The sequence below is a fragment of the Carcharhinus amblyrhynchos genome, chromosome 11 (assembly GCF_965287045.1).
Source record: "Carcharhinus amblyrhynchos chromosome 11, sCarAmb.v2.hapA, whole genome shotgun sequence".
Lineage (NCBI taxonomy): Eukaryota > Metazoa > Chordata > Chondrichthyes > Carcharhiniformes > Carcharhinidae > Carcharhinus > Carcharhinus amblyrhynchos.
The window spans coordinates 33,109,558-33,130,578 of NC_137334.1; the positions used below are offsets into that span (position 1 = coordinate 33,109,558).

The following is a 21,021-nucleotide window of genomic DNA, read 5'->3' on the forward strand; positions in this document are numbered from 1 at the left end:
CACCTTTGTCCCGGATGACCAGTGGCAATTTAATCTGAGGAGCAGCATACCTCAGGCATGGCACAAGGTTGAGAAGGTAGGCCTTCATGAATAACCTTCGCTCGTACAGGAATTGAACCCATGCTGTTGGCATTGCTCTCCATCACTGACCAGCCATTTAACAAACTGAACTAAACCTTCCTTGTCTGCAAAGTTCAACTACTTACAAGGTAAATTCGCTAAAGTAATCTGCTAAATATCAGATCACTCTGATCAGAATGGTTTGTCCCACTAAAAAATGTAAATTTCTTTAATTCACTCACTCTCAGGCAATTGTTGGATTTATATATTTTCTTTTTCATATCAGGTTTGTGAAAGCTGAAGCCGTCTAAAAATATAATAAAAAAAGTCTGCTTTTGCATTTTGTCTTCTGAAAATTTTAATTTCTGTAATGAACTTGCTTCATTTTCTTTATTTCCAAACATAAGTCAGTATATATTTTATTACTATACAAATTTTCCTTCTAATACTTTTGACCATTCATTTAACTTTAAAAAAGATAGAAAAGAGTAACGATTTGCAAAATAACTTTGTATGAGAATTTGTAAAGAAAAGTACTGATATACAGCAAGTAGCTTTAACAACTTCCTTGAAGTGCCATGATTTCCCATTCATAATCCAAACAGTTGCTCCCAAACTGTGTCCTATAGGCAATGATGAAGGAAATATTTTCAGTATCAAACACTCTCCCTCACAAAGACAGAAAATGTGTTGCATACACCTTAGTGTCATAGAGTAACTCATGACACGTGGCCATCAGTTTATGCTGGCTATTTATGGAGAAATCCAGTTAGTCCCTTTTCCTGTATTCTCATAACCCTGCAAGTTTATTTCCTTGAAGTGCCCATCCAATTTTCATTGAAATCATTGATTGTGGGAAGTGAGTTTCAGGTTATTAGCACTCACTGCATTAAAAAATTCTTGCTTACCTTGTCTCAGCATCTCTTGTCCAAAACCGTAAATCTGTGTTCACTGGGCTTGGTTGCATCAGCTTTTCCTTCTCTACGTATCCAGACCATCTTGTACACTTCTTCAAGGAAAACACCTCCAGCTTCTCCAACTTAACATTGTAACTAAAATACCCACTCTCAGGAAGCACAAAAAACATTTCCTTTGAGTTTGGAGGTAGATTAATCATTCTTTTTTTATTTATAGACCAGGACAGTGCTGATATTACAAAGAAAAATGGAGTGGATAGCAGTTCTGTGCCAATTGATGGCCAATTCCAGAAAGCCAGAACACAATCCCTAGGACAGAAGCAGTCAATCAAGAGGATAAGTTAACCCTAATCCTAACCTTAACTCTAACTGCCCATCATTATCATCATCATCGGCCTCTGAATGAGGAACTATCTATGCAGCAAGGCCCATTCTCTTCCACTGATGTTGGTGCAACAGCCTCTGAAGGAGCTCCCAATGGCAGCCCCACAACAAGGACAACTGCACAGGAATTTCAGACACAAGCAGACATGTAGAAGCAGGCTTCTTCCACATCATCTCAGGTACAGGAGGAGAACTATTGGGCAGAACACTGAGGGGGCCACAGAAACTTAACTCACTTATAAATACTAAACATTTACACAGATGAGTGAACTTCCATCCTTTAATGGAAAAATAGATGAAGGAGTAAACGGATTGTGATGACACTGTGTCTTTAAGAAATGTATAAAAGCGTATGGGAAGGTATGAATTGCTCTTCTGTAACAGTTAGTGGTTAGCTAACAGAAATACCTGACACTCACTTTAAAATGAACTGTTAGCAATTTATTTATTTAACTAATAGGGAACTTTAACTAAACAAGTAACATACCAAACAAAATAAGATTGTAATGGAATGCTGTTCAAATAAATACAATACACATTCATTAACCAAAAAAAATGAAATTCAGTCACTCTCAAAAATACAATCAGGTTTGTGGCTTTCAAAATCTTTTGGAGTCCCTCTTTTGATTCCTCTATCTGTAGGTTCTTTCTGATTTGGTAACTTTTGCTAGTTAAATGGTGCATTCTCTTAAGACATATGTGAAGCTGGCAGAGTTGAGAGCTGCTGTCTCCCTCTCAAGGCTTGAGAGGTGGCAGTTCTTCAGTTGCTCTCCTTTTTTCCACTTTCACTCTCTTTTATACCTGTGATGACCTGTCAATTTTCCAACAATAGGATTGGTCTGATGTTCAACATCATCAAGTTCAAATCTTATAGGTTCTTGGTAGCTGAGTGCCTGCTTTAAATTGATTGGGCTAAAACTGCTGCTTGACTTTTTGATACAGATGTTTCAGCTTGGACTTTGGATGTACTTCGCATTTTAAACCTCCAAGCACTGAAACAAAACACCAGACTTTAAAGGGACACCACAATGTTTTTTCCCTCTAGCATTTTTGCAATTTTTTACATCTTTACCAACATCAAATTCCAACTTCACAAACTCAATTTTGCAACACCTTGCCCCTTAAGAAAAAAATCAACCATCATCATGAAAAGATGGCTTCATTTTCTTAAAACTCATGATAAAGCATCCGCGATAATATTCTCACAACCCCCAAAATGTACAATCTGTAAATTAAATGCTTGTAATATGAGACTCCAATGAAATAATCTGATGTTTTTGTCCTTAAATATTTCCAGCAATGCTGAAGGATTATAATTGGTAAACACAATTCTCTCTGATACATTGTTCATAATGTAAATATTAAAATGTGGTAAGATCATTATTAAATTCAATGGCTCCTATTTAGTGGTGGAATATTTTGTCTGGTGGATATTGAGTTTTTTCGAAGACTAACCGATTGGCCTTTCAATTCCACAATCTTTCTCCTGCAACAACACAGCTCCAATACCTAGATCGCTGACATCTATGGCAACTTTGAAAGGCTTCAGGAAGTCTGGCCTGGCTATAGTGGGTGCAATGGTTAATACCGCTTTTAATTCTCAAACGTCTCCTGGCATTGTTCTATCCACCAAAATTTTGTGTTCTTTTTTAACAAATCCGTCAACTGTGCCACTATGCTATTGATGTTTGGTATAAATTTTCTGTAAAACCCACTCAGTCCCAAAAATCATAGCACTTCCTTCTTCGAGGATGGTCTTGGAAATTCACTGATAGTCTTTGTCTTCATATCTCTTGGTATCATCTGTCCATATCCAATGTTATGCCCTAACAATGTCACTTCCGCCTTCACAAATTCTGTTTTTGCCAAGTTTATGACCAACTTTGCCTTCCATAATCTAAAAGAGCTCTGCCAAATGCTCCATGTGATCTTTCCATGAATGGTTAAAGATCACTAGGTCATCTATGTAGACAGCACAATTAGTCAATTCTGCAACAACTCTGTTCATAGCCTTTGAAAAGTGGCCGGTGCATTTCTCATCCCAAAGGACATTACTTTAAATTGATATAGCCCACATTGGGTTACAAAAGTAGAAACCTCTTTTGTTCTCTTTGACAAAGGTACCCATAACTGCAACGTAAGTCCAACTTTGTCATCTAAGTAGCTTGGCCTACTTTTTCCACACAATCCTCCACCTTGGAATTGGGTATGAGTCAGATTTAGTCATTGTGTTGACCTTTTGATAATTTATGCAGGATCGTTGAATACCATCAGGTTTGGGAACCAACACAATCGGCAAAATCCATTCACTTTGACTCAGCTCGATGATGTCTTCTTGTAGCATAGCTTCCACTTTCTTCTGAACCTGTGCTGCTTTGAGATGATTAAACTGGTAGTAGTGCTGTTTTATCAGAACAGCATTCCCTACATCAACCTCATGTACTATGGCATTAGTCCTCCTCACTCTATTTCTACATAGGACCTCATAGCACTGTAACAAGTTTTTCAATTCAGTGCTCTGATCTTGAGACAGTTAGCTCACTGCCTTATTCTAGTCTTTAAGGATTTCTTCACTATTTAATTTATTTTGAATCACATCAAAATCCACATCATCAGTATTGGATTCCTCACACCGAGTGGCAGTAACTAATACTTGTTTCTCTGATTCCTTTTCCCTGTCAAAATAGTGTTACTGCTTCTCGACTTCTCCCGGGATTTCTTTAACTAACCCAACTTGTTGAGCCTGTTTTACCACATCCTTTTTCCTAGTGCCTTTCTTAAGCCACCAATACTGTGCCTTTGCGTGTCCGACCTTATTACAGTGAAAACACCCAAAGTCTTTCACCTCTTTTCTTTACATTTTAAACCTCCAAGCACTGAAACAAAACACTAAGTTTTGAAGGGACCATGCAATGTCTTTATCCTCAAGCATTTATACAATTTTTTACATCTTTACCAACATCAAATTCCAACTTCACAAACTCAACTTCACAACACAGGTCACCAACCTGAAAAAGAACTTGCTGTTCCCGACTTGCTGTTTCCTGCCTGTTAGCCAATTCTCTCTCCATGCCAACATGCTACTTCCAATCCCATGGGCTCTTGTCTTATGACTTAACCTTTTGTGAGGTTCCTTGCTGAATGCCTTCTGGACATCCAAATACAACATAAAATAATAAAAGCAAATTACTGTGGACGCTGGAATCTGAAACCAAAAGAAAAAATGCTGGAAAATCTCAGCAGATCTGGCAGCATCTGTAAGGAGAGGAAAGAGCTGACATTTCGAGTCCAGATGACTCTTTGTTAAAGCTAAAAGGCATAGAAAGTGGGAGATATTTATGCTGCAGGGTGAGGGAATGAAAGATGAGTCATAGCCACAGAAACCAGGGAAAAAGACTGCTAATGGCTGTCCACAGAGAGAGAGTAAAGGGTGTGAATGGTCAAATGACAGAGAAGCTGTAAGCTGTGACAGATGAAGATGTGGGGGGGTGGGGAGGTGGGTCAGATAGAATGCAGAAAAGGGGAAATGGCAGGAGAGAAAATAAGGGAAGGGGATGAAATGGGGGAAAGAGTGGGGGGGGGAAGAAAAATGAAGAAAGACAAGAAAGAAATAAAAGGTAGAGAACGGTAAAAAGTTAAATAGAATGAAAACAAAGGGGTCAAGGTGGGGTAGAGCAAATCATCTGAAATTGTTGAATTCGATGTTGAGACTGGAAGGCTGTAATGTGCCTCGCTGGAAGATGAGATGCCGTTCCTCCAGTTTGCGTTGAGCTTCAGTGGAACATTGCACCAGGCCAAGAACAGACATGTGGGCACGGGAGCAGGATCGTGTGTTAAGATGGCAAGCAACCGGAGGGTCAGAGTCCTGATTGCGCACAGACTGAAGGTGCTCAGCAAAGCTATCACCCAGTCTACGCATTGGGTGCAGCGGATGCAACACACCAAATTGAAAGAGGTGCAAGTGAAACACTGCTTAACCAGGAATGAATGCTTTAGACCTTGGATGGTAAGCATGGAAGAGGTAAAGGGACAGGTGTTACACCTTCTGCGATTGCATGGGAAGGTGCCATTAGTGACAGGAGAGATGTTGGGTATATGGAGAAGTAGATTAGGTTATTTCAGAGCGAATGGTCTCTGTGGAATGCTGACAAAGGGAGTGAAGGGAAGATGTGTTGGTGGTGGCATCACACTGGAGTTGGTGAAAATGGCAGAGGATTATACTTTGCATGTGGAGGATGGTGGGGTAAAATGTGAGAACAAGGGGGACTCTATCTTTGTTATGGGAGGGGACAGGGTGAGGGTGAGGTCATGGCACAGAAAATAGACTGCATGCTGTTGAGGGCCCTGTCGACAACTGTAGATGGGAATCCATGCATCATCGGAACAAATGTGATTGAGGCAAAGGAACTGAGAGAAAGGGATGGAGTCATTACGGGATGTGGGGTGTGAAAAGCTGTAATCCAGATGGCTGTGGAAGTCATTGGGCTTGTAATGAATATTGTTAGATAGTCTATTGCTGGAAATGGAGACAGAAAGGTCAAGGAAGGGAAAGGAAGTGTCTGAGATGGACCAGGTGAAGGTGATGGAGGGGTAGAAACTGGAAGTGAAGTCGATGAATTGTTTGAGGTCTGGACGAGAGCATGAAGTGACATCAAAATTGTTATCAATGTACTGGTAAAAGAGTTGTGGGAGGGGACCTGCGTAGGCCTGGAACAAGGAATGTTCCACATACCCCATAAAAAGACAAGGGTGGCTAGGACTCATTGTTATTCCTTTGATTTGGAGAAAGTCGGATGAGTTAAAGGGGAAGTTGTTGAGAGATAGAATGAGTTTAGCCAAGCGGAGGAGAGGTGGTGGATGGGAATTGTTCAGGCCTCTTTTCAAGAAAGAAGAGCCCTCAGGCTGAATGGCCACCTTCTGTACTGTAGGGATTCTATAAAGTGAATTTAGTTATAGTAGCGAAAGTTTGTTCTTAGGAAATTGACTAAATCTCACTCTAGGAACTGTATTTTGACCATTGCTCTATATTGCTTTGTTAATTTAAGATCAACCTTGACTTCCTAGCATACATTTAACTCCATGTTCTGCCAGATGGAAAGTTATACTCTTCTTCCTCTTAATTCTTTTCCTGTTCTTGAAGTTATACAACATAGTATTCTGAAGAAATTGGATATTGGCCTGTATAAGTGTACTTCTGGTTGTGTGGGACATGAGATGCACTTACAGACATAACGAGTAATGCTAAGCTTAAAAGAATATATATATAAAAGCAAATTTCAGAAGAGAAAATGCAAGAAAATCTCAGCAGGTCTGGCAGCATCTGTAAGGAGAGAAAAGAGCTGACAAAGCTTTGACAAAGGGTCATCTGGACTCGAAACATCAGCTCTTTTCTCTCCTTACAGATGCTGCTAGACCTGCTGAGATTTTCCAGCATTCTCTCTTAAAAGAATATCTGTTGTGCTCCTGTAACATTTGCAATTCTGACTTACAAATAGGACAGTGTGGTTGAAATGTTAATACCTTTCTAGCATGTTACAGAACACGTTTGTCTAAATTCCTATGTAGTTATTTTAAACAAGTTGCTAAAATAATAACCACATGGATTACAGGCAGATGAATTAACTTCTGCATGAAAAACAATACACAAAAGAATGTGAATATTCAGGCTCCCAAACATAGAAATATGAGATAAAATTCTGTCCACAAGATGGGGCAATTGTTTATCAGATTCTAATTAATTCTGAAGTGACAGTGTTTGCTGTTGACTTTGAAGAAAGCTGTTTGCAAAGATCTAGCAAAATCTATAGTGTAAATTTCACTTTTTGCAACACTAATTTCATTGTGGCACCAACTAGAGAATTTCTGGTGTCCAGCAAACAATTGTCCAGTAAAGGCGAAGTCATCAAGCAGGTTAGGCAGTCAATCACCTAGCAGAATTCTCACAGTCAGCAAATAAAAAAGCAACTAGCAAGTATTCTCATTCACTTTTTGTAATTTTACAGAAAGCAAAATCAAAAGTTGGACATACATAAGGGATTCAGGTAGAAACTGAAATATCAGAGATTTGAAGAAAAATGAGAAAATAATTTTAGTTGTTTTAGAAGTTTGGATTATATTCCATACTGTGGTCCCATGAATACCTCAGTGAAAACGTCAAGGTGATCCCAACAGCTGCCCACAGAAATTTAATGCTTGGAGCATTGCTAATTGCTTTAATAAGAACATGAGAAATAGGAGTAGGAGTAGGCCATCTAGCCTCTCGAGCCTGTCCCGCCATTCAATAAGGTCATGGCTGATCTGAAAGTGGTTCAGTTCCACTTACCCGCCTGCTCCCCGTAACCCTTAATTCCCCTATTGATCAGAAATCTATCTACCTGTGACTTAAACATATTCAACGAGGTAGCCTCCAGTGCTTCAATGGGCAGAGAATTCCAGAGATTCACTACCCTCTGAGAGAAGAAGTTCCTCCCCAACTCTGTTCTAAACTGACTCCCCCTTATTTTGAGGCTGTGTCCTCTAGTTCTTGTTTCCTTTCTAAGTGGAAAGAATCTCTCTGCCTCTACCCTGTCTAGCCCCTTCATTATCTTATACATCTCTATAAGATCACCTCTCAGCCTTCTAAACTCCAACGAGTACAGGCCCAATCTACTTAATCTCTCTTCATAAGCTAACCCCCTCATCTCCGGTATCAACTTGGTGAACCTTCTCTGCACTCCCTCCAAGGCCAATATATCCTTTCGCAATTAAGGGGAACAAAATTGCACACAGTTCTCTAGTTGTGGCCTCACCAATACCTTGTACAGTTGCAGCAAGACCTCCCTACTTTTATATTCCCCTCACGATAAAGGCCAACATTCCATTTGCCTTCTTGATCACCTGCTGCACCTGCAGACTGAGTTTTTGCAATTCATGAACAAGGACCCTCCAGGTCCCTCTGCACAGTAGCATGTTGTGATTTTTCACCGTTTAAATAATAGTCCATTTTACTATTATTCCTTCCAAAGTGGATAACCTCACACTTGCCAATGTTATACTCCATCTGCCAGACCCTTGCCCACTCACTCAGCCTATCCAAATCTCTCTGCAGACTTTCCATGTCCTCCACGCAATTTGCTTTCCCATTCATTTTTGTGTCAACAGGAAACTTTGTTACCCTACACTCGGTCCCCTCCTCCAGATCGTCTATGTATATGGTAAACAGTTGAGGCCCCAGCACTGATCCCTGCGGCACGCCACATGTCACCAACTGCCAACCAGATAGATCAAATCTCTAACAGGTAGATACTCAGTCTTGCCTGGAGGTTCATCTTAAAAGCAATCTTCAATGGGGATTCCACATTCAGCAGATAACGTCCAACGCAGACAGCTTTCTTGGATTTCTGAGGTGTCTGCAACAAAAAGAATCAGAGTTGTGTGTGGCATCCTTAGATGGCAAGAGAGATAGATTGAGATGTGCCAAAGATGTGCTGCATGATTCTGCATGAATCAGGATGGGAAATGACTCAGTATCACATCCTTGATCAAGGACTTGATATAGGAATCATTACAGCAAGGAGAGAAAAATAGATTTACCATTTTTGTAAGATATGGTCTAGTGCAAATTGACAAAAACAAGTGTCTGGTGCCCTCCAGCAGTAACAAAATGTGAGGATGCAAACTCCAAAGACCATTTGTTTCAAAGACTGTGGGTAGAATTTTACCGGCACATCTGCTTGAGGTTCGTACAATCCCGCCTGAGACCAACAGAGTTCTGTTCTCCGAGCCTCACCCGCTCTCGGAATTGGGGTGCACATGCCAGTAAAATTCCAGCCTGTGAGTCGACAATCTTTCTTCTGAAGGACAATTCCATAGTGGAACAAACTGTCAAAGGAAATAGTCACAGCCTCGTTACTTGAAAATCTTCAGCACAAATCTGTAGATTGCTTTTATGTTTTAATTACCAGGGCTATCAGTAATTTTAGTGATGTTTGCTGGCACAATCAACACAAGTGCTGCTGGAATACAAATATTAGGACCGTGATGCCAACACAACTAAATCGAATGCAGAGCCAGAAAGACCCACCAGCGAATCAGAATGGTCGGTAGCTCCTTAGTCCCAGCAACTCCACCAGTAGCCACAGCTAGGACTACATGCAGCCCCCAGTTCTGAGGAGCTCAGATAAGTCTGTGGTCAGAGATCATGGAGAGGGGATTGAGTGGGGGTGAGAGAGAAGATGGGCTCAAGAGGCCAAAAAGAGGGCAAAAAGTTGCAGGGGGAGGGGCGGTTGACTTTCAACCTCCAGTGGGCCCAGGGACCCAAAGAAAGGTTTCCCTCCTTTCCAACATCAGCCCACACAGTTAAAGCTGCCAGGCTTTCCACATGGCATGAGAGTCCCCCAGCTGCAGGCAAGGTATTGGTGGGGTATAGGGGGAGGGGGGGAATGAGGGCTTTAAATGGCCATCACTTGGCCACTTAGGACATCCCATTTTCTTCTCTTTCTTATCCTCCTCCTTCGTTAGTTTAAAATCTGTTACAGCTTTAACATTTCCCAATAATGCTGAAAATTCAACATTCTAGATCATTAACTCTGTTTTTCGTATCATAAATGCGCTGGATCAGTGCAGTCCAGTTTGCTGCTTTATTGCAGATTTCTGGTATCTGCAGTGCATAAGGAGATAGGAATATTAGAAATAGGAACAAGATTAGGCCATTTGACTCTTCGAGATTCCTCTGTCATTTAATAAAGTCATGGCTGATCTGAAGCATAGAATCCCCACAGTACAGAAGGAGGCCATTTAGCCTACTGAGCCTGCACTGACCATAATCCCACCCAGGCCCTATCCTCATATCCCCATATATTTACCCTGCTAATCCTCCTGACACTAAGAGGTGAATTATTATTTCATTAATAAATTATAATGTATTATTATTTAAGCATGTGGCTGGACCTGAACATAGACAGCTCTGATGAAGGATCATCCAGACTCAAAACAATGACTCTATTCTCTCTCCACAGATGCTGTCAGACATGCTGAGTTTTTCCAGAATTTTCTGTTCCTGTTTCAAATTCCAGCATCTGCATTATTTTGCCTTTATCTGAATACAGAGATTAGTTAATGGGCAGTGGCCTAGGGTACTATAGGGAATTTCCATAGAGCACAACCCCTCAGCAGTGCGATGGAATATTCTCCACTTGGCTGGATGAGTGCAGCTCCAACAACACTCAAGAAGCTTGACACCATCCAGGACAAAGTGGATTGCTACCCCTTCCACAAACATTCAATCCCTTCATCATTAAGTGACAGCAACAGGTATCATTTACAAGATGTAAGAAGTGTCACAACACCAGGTTAAAGTCCAACAGGTTTATCTGGACTCATAAGCTTTCAGTGTGCTGTTCCTTTATCAGGTGAATCACCTGATGATGGAGCAGCACTCTGCCCACCTCAGTCCAACGCTGGCATCTCCACCTTATCATTTACGAGGTGCACTGCAGTAGCAGTAGCTCACCAAGATTCCTTAGGCAGCACCTTCCAAAGCCAAGAACAGTATCAGCTAGAAAGACAAGAGCTGCAGATACTTGGAGAACCATCACCTGGGGTTCCCCTCCAAGTCACTTACCACCCTGACTTGGAAATATATTTCCGTTTATTCACTGCTGCTGGGTCAAAATTCTGGAACTCCCTCCCTCAGAGATCGCAGTGGTTCAAGAAGGCAGCTCACCACCACCTTCTGGAGGACAACTAGGGATGGTCAATCAATGTTGGTCTGGCCCTGTCATGCCCACATCCTGTAAAATGAATTTTAAAAATATCCAGTTCCGAATCAATCTTTTCAATATTGTCACATTGCAACAAGTAAACTTCAGCTGAATACCACATTTAAACATATGTGCTGTTCTTATTGCAGAAAGCTTGACAATGGAGAATAGAACAGGAATCAATCCTTACACATTTTTATTAGCATTTATTTACAGAGATATACATTGCAAGCATGAAATTCCTAACTCCAACAACTGCAGTTTTGATCTGTTCCTTTTTATAGGGATTAAGATTATCCCCCATTAATGTCCACCACTTACATGCAATTAAATACAATGAATATACAATTATCAGTTATACCTGAACTATATCACACCATTGTCTTCTTCCCTTACCATTATTCCAAAGAGATCTGGGGATTTCAGTTAGTTAAATGAAGGGAGGATCATAAACTGGAGTATTGGGTTTGTCTAGGTTCTGTGTATATGGATGTCAGGTGGCTGGGTGACTTTCTTTATATGTACATACCGCAGAGCATATTTTTATGAACATTTGTATAATTATTAACAAGTCACTTTTTTTGTTTGTACAGATAAACGTGGCAGTGGACTGTGCTCACATAAACTCATTAGATGATTCTCCTGTTGTTTATAATCAGCATGATAAAGGCACCAAGATAAGAAATGGTTCATTGAGTTCAATGACTCCCTTTGTGAAGAATGTTAAAATAACGCAATTTAATCACGTTTTAATTGCATTTTTTGCAAGAAAGAAAGGGTAATTATACTTGGCTGGTGAACAGAGTGGTACATAGGATTAGAACACTGCCACTTTAGCTTTGAGGCTTGGATTAGAATTCTGATTAATCAAATATAAGGAAATTTAGGCGTATTAGGAGAAATTAATTTCGTGAGTCCAAGTCCCCAAAAAATCCAAATTCAAAGTATAAATCTGACCTGGGTAGGCACAAGAATGAAAAAAAACAGAATTTTTAAGATTCTAAATAGAAGGCACAGAAAGAGGAAAAATCTTCAGCTGAGTTCTGGAGTATAAACTGGCAATTCAGTTTGGGTTCTCATCATAGAATCTGCTCCCATTCTATCAATGCAAAAATCCAATGTTTTCTATAACAGACAGCTGATCCACGACAACAGTTTTACACATCAGCAGTAAATTGCAAATTAATCTTTTCAGGCCAGTATTTCTTAACAATGTGCCATTTGTGAATAAACATGACAATAAGGGACAGTGCACAATTTGTTTTAAATGTTGTCAGGTATAAAACCAGAACAAAGGGTACAAATTGAGCAGTTGGATGGTCTGTACCAAATTTGACAGGCAATAATACACCTGCTAAATTTGAAAGGACCATTGTTGGCATCCCAGGATGATGCCTAAATACATGTTACATCTCTTAAATATGCAGCTGAATGGTCTAATGTTTATTGAAGAGACCCCATACACAATTGATTATCAGTTGGGGGTCAAGAGTCAGGCCTGCTCAACTCAGAATTCCACCTAAGAAAAACAAGAGATTTATTTATAATGCAATTCACCCACTACCATGCTCTGCTGGTGGAACGAGTAAGACCTTAGTTTACAAAGAACAAAGAACAAAGAACAATACAGCACGGGAAACAGGCCCTTCGAACTAACGAGCCCACGCCGTCATCTTAACAATGTGTTTTTCCTCTTCCACCCTTGACCCATGTCTATGCTTATGGTACCCCCATTGGAAACCAGATTAAGGGGAGAATAATTTAGGGACAATTTGTTACACCAATCAGCCTAACAGCACATCTTTGGGCTGTGGAAGGAAACCGGAGCACCCAGAGGAAACCCACGCAACCACGGGGAGAATGCGCAAACTCCCATAGACACTGGCCCAAATCCATGAATCTGCACAGCTAGCAGTGATAGTCACTGAGCTGTTGTGGTGCCCATCTGCTGGTCCAGTTTTAAGCATACACAAACGACGCAAAGTACTAGGCCACTCTCTAAACATCCAACAGCAGCCCACGCATGACCCATTGTGTGCATGCCCCTCGTTAGACAACAAGGTGGACTGATACACCTGCGGAGTAAAAGAGAAAAACATCAACACATGTAACAGTTGATTTCCAGGAACGTCCCGAGGCTCTGATCCTTACTTAAAACAGTCTCCTATAACCCTCCATCCCTGTTTCACTCATGTGTCTATCTAAGTAAACCTTAAACAAGTCCAACATGCCTGCCTCCAACACCTTACTTGGCAGTGCATTCCATACCCCCACGACCCTCTGCGTGAAAAACCTCACTCTAGCATCCAAATTATACCTCTCCCTCCTCACCTTAAGCCCATGGCCGCTCATGATATTTGCCTCCAATCTAGGAAAAAGCCTGCCACTGTTTACTCTATCTATACCCTTCATTATTTTAACCATTCATTCTATTATTGTATTACCATTCATTATATTAGTTTAAGATGTGTTACCATTTAGTCTTGGTCTTTCTGCCTGGCGTGAGAGAGTAGGGTGGGTGAGAGGGTCTGCCTGCCTTGCTTCTAGCTCTGTGTCAAATCCAAACTCCTGGAGTCTAGTCTTTGGAATATGAAACTATTTTCTTTGCTTGTGAACTGATATTGAACTCCTTCATTCTGCTGGGAAGCGTGCTGGGTTGGTTGTATGGCATCAGGGTTACATGATACATTGCCTTTCTTTTGTTCCCTAATCCTGGCATTTATAATGCAGGTTTATATCAAAGGCCAGTCATCTTTTATATTAATTATGGGTAATATGAGTAGCACCACAGCAGGGTGGTAGGCTAATGGCTTGGTACAGAGGTAGTGGGTATGACCTCATAAATGCTTATATTGAATGAGGAAAACATCTTTAGAACTAATGGTGTCACATATTTCTTTTCTTTAATTGTTAGTTTGGGGTTAAAGAATCCTTGTTGAGCTCTTGTGAAAGTACAGACAGATTATGTATCCTGGAAAAGATGGGGTTTTATTGTCATTGATTCCTCCGACATAGCTGGGGTCAGGGAAATATATGCTGGAAATATATGAGACATATACAGACTCAATTTACAAGATAATGGTTGGAATGCGAGTCTTTATAGGTAATCAAGTCTTAAATGTACAAACAATGTGACTGGAGAAAGGGTTAAGCACAGGTTAACGAGATGTGTATTGTCTCCAGTCAGGACAGTTAGTGAGATTTTGCAAGCCCAGGTAAGTCGTGGTGATTACAGGTAGTGTGACATGAACCCAAGATCCCGGTTGAGGCCGTCCTCATTTGTGCGGAACTTGGCTATCAGTCTCTGCTCAGTGACTCTGCTCTGTCGTATGTCATGAAGGCCACCTTGGAGGATGCTTACCCGAAGATTAGAGGCTGAATGCCTGTGACTGCTGAAGTGTTCCCCAATAGGAAGAGAACACCCCTGCCTGGTAATTGTCGAGCGGTGTTCGAGTGGGTAAGCGTTGTCCAAAGGCGGCCTTCACGACACATGACAACGCAGAATTGCTGAGCAGAAACTGATAGCCTAGTTCCGCATACATGAGGACAACCTCAACTGGGACCTTGGATTCATGTCACACTATCTGTAACCCCCACGACTTGCTTGGGCTTGCAAAATCTCACTAACTATCCTGTCTGGAGACAATATACAAATCTTTAACCTGTGCTTAATCCTCTTTCCAGTCACATTGCCTGTACCTTTAAGACTTGATTACCTATAAAGACGTGCATTCCAATCATTATCTTGTAAATTTGAGGGAGCGAGCTATCTTGGATCTGGTGCTATGTAAAGAAGCGGGTAGAATTAGGGACCTTGTGGTGAAGGATCCTCTTGGGGAGAGTGATCATTGTATGGTGGAGTTTCTGGTGCAGATGGAGGAGGAGAAAGTGGGTTCCCGGACACGCGTCCTTTGTTTAAATAGAGGGGAGTACGGTAGGATGAGAGAAGAATTGGCGAATGTGGACTGGGAGAGCGCGTTGGAGGGAAGGTCTGTTGAGGAGCAGTGGAGGATCTTTAAGGAGATCTTTCTTGGTGCTCAACGGAAATTTATTCCGATGGTCAAAAAGGATAGTAGGAGGAGAGGTAATAAGCCGTGGATAACGAAGGAGGTGAAGGAAAGTGTTAAACTAAAAGCGGAGGAATTTAGAGTAGCTAAGAGTAGTGGGCGAGAAGAGGATTGGGAGAGGTTTAAATGTCAACAAAGATTGACAAAGAAGTTGATAAGGAAGGGTAGGAGAAACTATGAAGCTGGGCTAGCGCTTAATATAAAAAAGGATAGCAAGAGTTTTTATAAATATATAAAAAGGAAGAGGCTGGCTAGGGTGAATGTTGGTCCTTTAGAGGATGAGAAAGGGGACCTAGTGGTAGGGGATGGGGATATGGCTAAGGTATTGAATAACTTTTTTGTTTCTGTCTTCACGGAGGAGGACGTGAATAATTTGCCGGGTGTTAGCGATGGAAAGGTGGTAGGACTGGAGGGTCTTAATGACATTACTGTTACTAGAAAGGCGGTGCTCGACAGACTGGAGGGGCTGATTGTGGACAAGTCCCCAGGACCGGATGGAATGCATCCGAGGGTTCTGAAAGAAATGGCGGAGGTGATAGTGGATGCCTTGGTGGTTATTTTCCAAACGTCGCTGGATTCCGGGGAAGTGCCGGATGATTGGAAAACGGCTAATGTTACGCCGTTATTTAAGAAGGGTGCCAGGCAAAAGGCGGGGAATTATAGGCCGGTTAGTTTAACGTCTGTGGTAGGTAAAATGTTAGAATCTGTCATTAAGGAGGAAATTGCGAGGCATCTTGAAGGGAATTGCTTGATAGAGCAGACGCAGCACGGTTTCATTAAAGGGAAGTCGTGTCTGACAAATTTACTGGAGTTCTATGAGGATGTGTCTAGGGCGGTGGATAGAGGAGAGCCGGTGGATGTGGTCTTTCTAGATTTTCAGAAGGCGTTTGACAAAGTGCCTCACAAGAGGTTATTGCAGAAGGTCGAGGGACATGGAGTTGGGGGTAGGGTGTTAGCGTGGATAGAGGATTGGTTGTCAAATAGGAGGCAGAGAGTGGGGGTCAACGGGTGCTATTCGGATTGGCGGATGGTGACTAGTGGAGTGCCCCAGGGGTCGGTGCTGGGGCCTCAGCTTTTTACCATTTATATAGATGATCTGGAGGAGGGAACCGAGTGTAGAGTGTCGAAATTTGCTGATGACACCAAGATTGGGGGAACGGCAAATTGTGCGGAGGGTGTGGAGAGTCTGCAGAAGGATCTAGATAGGCTGGGCGAATGGGCCAGGAAATGGCAAATGGAATTTAATGTTGGCAAGTGTGAGGTGGTCCACTTTGGTAGGAAGAATGGTAGGAAGGACTATTACTTACGGGGCGAAAAACTGCAGCAGGCGACGGTGCAGAGGGACCTCGGGGTCCTTGTGCATGAGTCGCAAAAACCCAGCTTGCAGTTGCAGCAGATGGTCAGGAAGGTGAATGGGATGCTGGCCTTCATAGCGAGGGGGATTGAATATAAAAGTAGGGAGGTCTTGCTGCAGCTGTATAGGGCATTGGTGAGGCCGCAACTGGAGTACTGTGTGCATTTTTGGGCGCCGCACCTGCGCAAAGATATTTTGGCCTTGGAGGGAGTGCAGAGGAGGTTTACTAGGCTGATACCGGAGTTGAGGGGGTTGAGCTATGAGGAGAGGCTGAATAAACTGGGCTTGTACTCGTTAGAGTTTAGAAGAATGAGAGGAGATCTCATTGAGACGTATAAGATGATGAATGGGATGGACAGGATAGAGGTGGAAAGACTCTTCCCGCTCAAAAAAGACAATAGGACTAGGGGGCACAGCCTCAAGATAAAAGGGGGGAGGTTTAGAACGGAGTTGAGGAGGAACTTCTTCACTCAAAGGGTGGTGAATCTCTGGAATTCTCTGCCCGTTGAAGTGGTGGAGGCTGCCTCGCTAAATATTTTTAAGACGCGGGTTGATGGGTTTTTGATAGGAGAGGGGATTAAGGGTTATGGGGAGAGGGCGGGAAAGTGGAACTGAGCAGCGACAGATCAGCCATGATCTTATTGAATGGCGGGGCAGGCTTGAAGGGCTGGATGGCCTACTCCTGCTCCTATTTCTTATGTTCTTATGTTCTTATAAATTAAGTTTGTGTCTTTTTATGCCCTGTTTGTGAACACAACTCCTACTCACCTGATGAAGGAGCAGCGCTTTGAAAGCCTGTGGCTTGTGCTACCAAATAAACCCGTTGGACTTTAACCTGGTGTTGTCAGAATCTTCCAGCCATTCACTTCAGCAGAATTTTCTGTTCCTGTTGCGGAGAACAGAGTTTTGGCTGGGTGCCAAACGCTTTGTGCTTGCTTGCAGCCACAGCGGGTGTCAATGGTAGGTAAGATCGGGCCCTATGTTCCTCACTGGAAGACAAGCCCCAAGGTCCAATTTTGGGATGGCCTTGGCCCTCCTTTCTCTCGTATGCTGCTCATGTATTATTACGTCTGCGCTCAAAAATAGCCCAGGCTGGTCTCTAACTCATCATCTGAAATGGCAGCATTGTTCTGAAGCATCAGCCCAGATTTGTGTGCAAGTGTCTCAATATAATATTGATATGAATATTTAAGGACCATTGGGTTTTGTCCACATGATTGGAATGCTTGTGAAGTAAGTCAAGGGTTTCTCAGTTGTTTTGTGTCCATTAAACAGATGTTGTAAGCAACCCACAGCCAGTTGAATTATGTTTTAATAATTTGTACACTTCAATGCTAATTTGCCATGGAGCACTGCAAAAGAAGCATCAATATAGATCAACAAATATGAATGAAGGTCATAAAATAGGAATAGCATTAATAATCCTTGATATGAGGAAAACATATTCCTTTATAAAATATTCATTTACGATCAATCTCTTTCAGCATAACATTTGATTCTTTTTATCAATAGATGCTCTAGTCACAGCTAGTAAAGCTCAAATATTGATAAGATGAACGCTGAATAGAGGAATTATTGCATAATTGTATTTTGACGAAGTGCTATGCCCATGTGTATCTGCAATCTGATCGTGTTGTGAGTTCAGTGGGTTCAGCCAAGACATTTTCTGCCAAGGAATGCATGAATAAGCAGAGTTGCCAGGAAACAGAAAACTTTCAACAGGCAACAGTGTCTTACGCAACAAAATTAGCCTCAGAGTTATTTTTCCCCTGGTGCATATTGTTCTTCTCAACAGTGAAGAATTAGAGATTATTCCTTTCCTACGGACCTGATTGTAGCCATGCGTACAAAGTACAGGTTTTCCAACAGTTTAGATTACATGGTTACTGTTACTTTCTCTTCTCCATGACTGCTTTTGTCAGCGTTAGCAATGGGCCTGCAAATTCAGAGCTGTCTGCTCTCTAGTTTTTTTGTGTTTTGCTGATTCACTGTTACCCACTTTACACCATTACACAAAGTGAAAATTTACCCCAGTAAGAGTAATGTTTGGAAGTCGCTATCACAGTCTGTTACAGCATTCAGACCTCTCATTAGTCATGAGGATTTCTAGGTACAATATTGTTTAACACCTTGTCAGGTTGACATTAAGCCAGTAATTCTTCATTGCTGCTCCAAAGCTATAATGAGCTTTCATGATCATGTAACATAATACAGATCATAATGTGTAATCCAGCTCCCATGTGTGTGCTTCAAATGCAGTGTGAGTGTCTCTTTAACACTGAATGAAATATCCAAGCTTTGAAAATAGTTAGTGCTGGCATGAATTGAGTCCTGGGTACAAAACATACCTGATTCATTCATATGAGGTTGATGAGCAGAGGAACATAGGAATTAGAAGCAAAATACGGCAAATTCAGCCCTTCAGGTCTGCTCTGCCATTCCATCAGACCATAATTGATCACTCCCTGAACTCAAATCCACCCCTCCACCTGTTCCCCATATCCTCTTAAACCCTTTTTTAAAAATTAGAAATATATCAATCTCCTTTTTGAAACCATTCAACGATTCAGACTCCACTGCAGACATTTGGTATATTTATTAGTATCACAAGTAAGCTTAACACTGCAATAAAATTACTGTAAAAATCCCTGTGTTGCCACACTTTGGTGTCTGTTCAGGTATACTGAGGGATAGTTTAGCATGGCCAATGTACCTAACCAGCACGTCTTTCAGACCGTGGGAGGAAACTGGAGCAAACCCACACAGACACGGGGAGAATGTGTCGACCCTGCACAGACAATGACCCAAGCCAGGAATTAAACCCAGATCCCTAGCGCTGTGAGGCAGCAGTGCTAACCACTTTGCCACCACACTTGCTGTGCATCCCCAGGGCATGTGAAGATGAAGAAAATTTCAATTTCAGATATGTCATGGGAAAGGTTGGGGTAGGGACTGGGAATTGGATCCAAAGGGAGGCAACTAGAAAACGGATAGCATTTGGAAGGATTATTCTTACACCTCTTAGCTCTGTATTAAGTGATGTATTTTTAAAAAAAACCCACTTCCTTATGTGGCATCTTAAGTCTGCTTAAGGACCACTGAATCACTTGTACATAGAAAACATTTCTTTTGTGTTCAGGGCAGCCCAACTTTGCAAAAGCTTCTTAAGCAGTCATTAGGCTTCTTATTTATAAGCAAAGGGCCCAATGTCTGGGGCCTGGATGCTTCTTTTTCTATCTTTACTAACATGGAGACATCATGAGGCCTGTTCTTCCAGCCTGCTGTGCTGTTCTAGCAGCACAATGGGCCGGCAGACATCAGCAGAGGCCGGTGGGGTGGGGGGCATCAGTGGGCAACATAGCCTTCTCATGTCTTGGGGTGAAGATTTTTAGAATAATCAGCTCTGTGCTGGAAATCGGCACAGAGCTGATTTCCGTACTTAACTCAGCATTTAAACATCATTAGTAAGCTTGGGACTGAAGTCTCTGGCCAGCTAGCATCTCCCTACCCTACCAGGAGTGGTTCCCTCGAGTGAGGTTTATAACATTCTCCATGAACGGGAACTGGTGACTGACCCTGTTGGAGGGAACAGAGGGCATAGAAGCCCCCCTGGAGAGGAGGGGAGGTCAGCGGTAAGTAGGGGGCCCCCTTAGGCATTTCTAGCCTGGCAGTGCCAGCCTGGCCCTCTGGCACTGTCCAACAGGCAAACTGGCAATGCCCAAGGGGCACTTTGTCACTGCAGGTCAGTGGGGTGGGGAGCATTGGTGCTGGCCCAGAGAAGTCTGGGAGGCCAGTGATTGGGGGTGGGGGGGCTGGAGGGGCAGCAATGGGGCTTTGTGGGGCTAGCCAGCGATAGGGAGTCTGGCAGTACAGAACCACTGCGCATGCACTGATCTTCACTCTGACGTATAGTGCGTGTGCAATGGTACACTCAGTGCTATGCTGCCGACCTCTCCAGTGGAATAGCCTCATCCACCACCGCCTTCTCCATCCCTCCCTCCTCCCGATTTTCAATGTGAATTTCGCTAGGGCACTCGGCCATGCTCAGAGTGAAGGGGATTCATTTTACAAATACCACCAAAAAAACCCAGCGGGAATTACTGAGAACTTTTTTGGAAGAATTGCCCCACCCCCCCTCCACCCCACATCTAGTGTGTCATGAATCCCTGCCATTTTGGATGCTTCGTTTCACATTTTGTGCCTGAAAAACAGGCACGGTGCCATCAAATTTTGAAGTTAAAACAGTCTTATCAAACAGTCCGTAAAAGAATTCTGCTTGGCCAAAAGTACAAAAGTAAACTATTTTCTTTGCAACAACTGCCTTATAGATTTTAACCATAAAAATCCATTAATATTATCAAGTCAAGGAACTGTTGTATCTTTCGTAAGGGTATGCCATAAGACTCCTCTGATGTGGAATTTCAAAAGGAGATTCAGAAACAAAGTGGGGGATTTTCCTATCCTGCCTGCCCGGGGGTGGTGCGGGGGTGGGGGGGGAA

The 21,021-nt window shown here is 42.3% G+C and overlaps 1 protein-coding gene across 1 annotated transcript in view; it reads left to right on the top strand.

Annotated features, from left to right (window-relative positions):
* LOC145350024 (glucose-1-phosphate thymidylyltransferase) overlaps positions 1 to 21,021 on the top strand; it is a 69,056-nt gene that overhangs the window by 45,766 nt on the left and 2,269 nt on the right. The window lies entirely within an intron of this gene.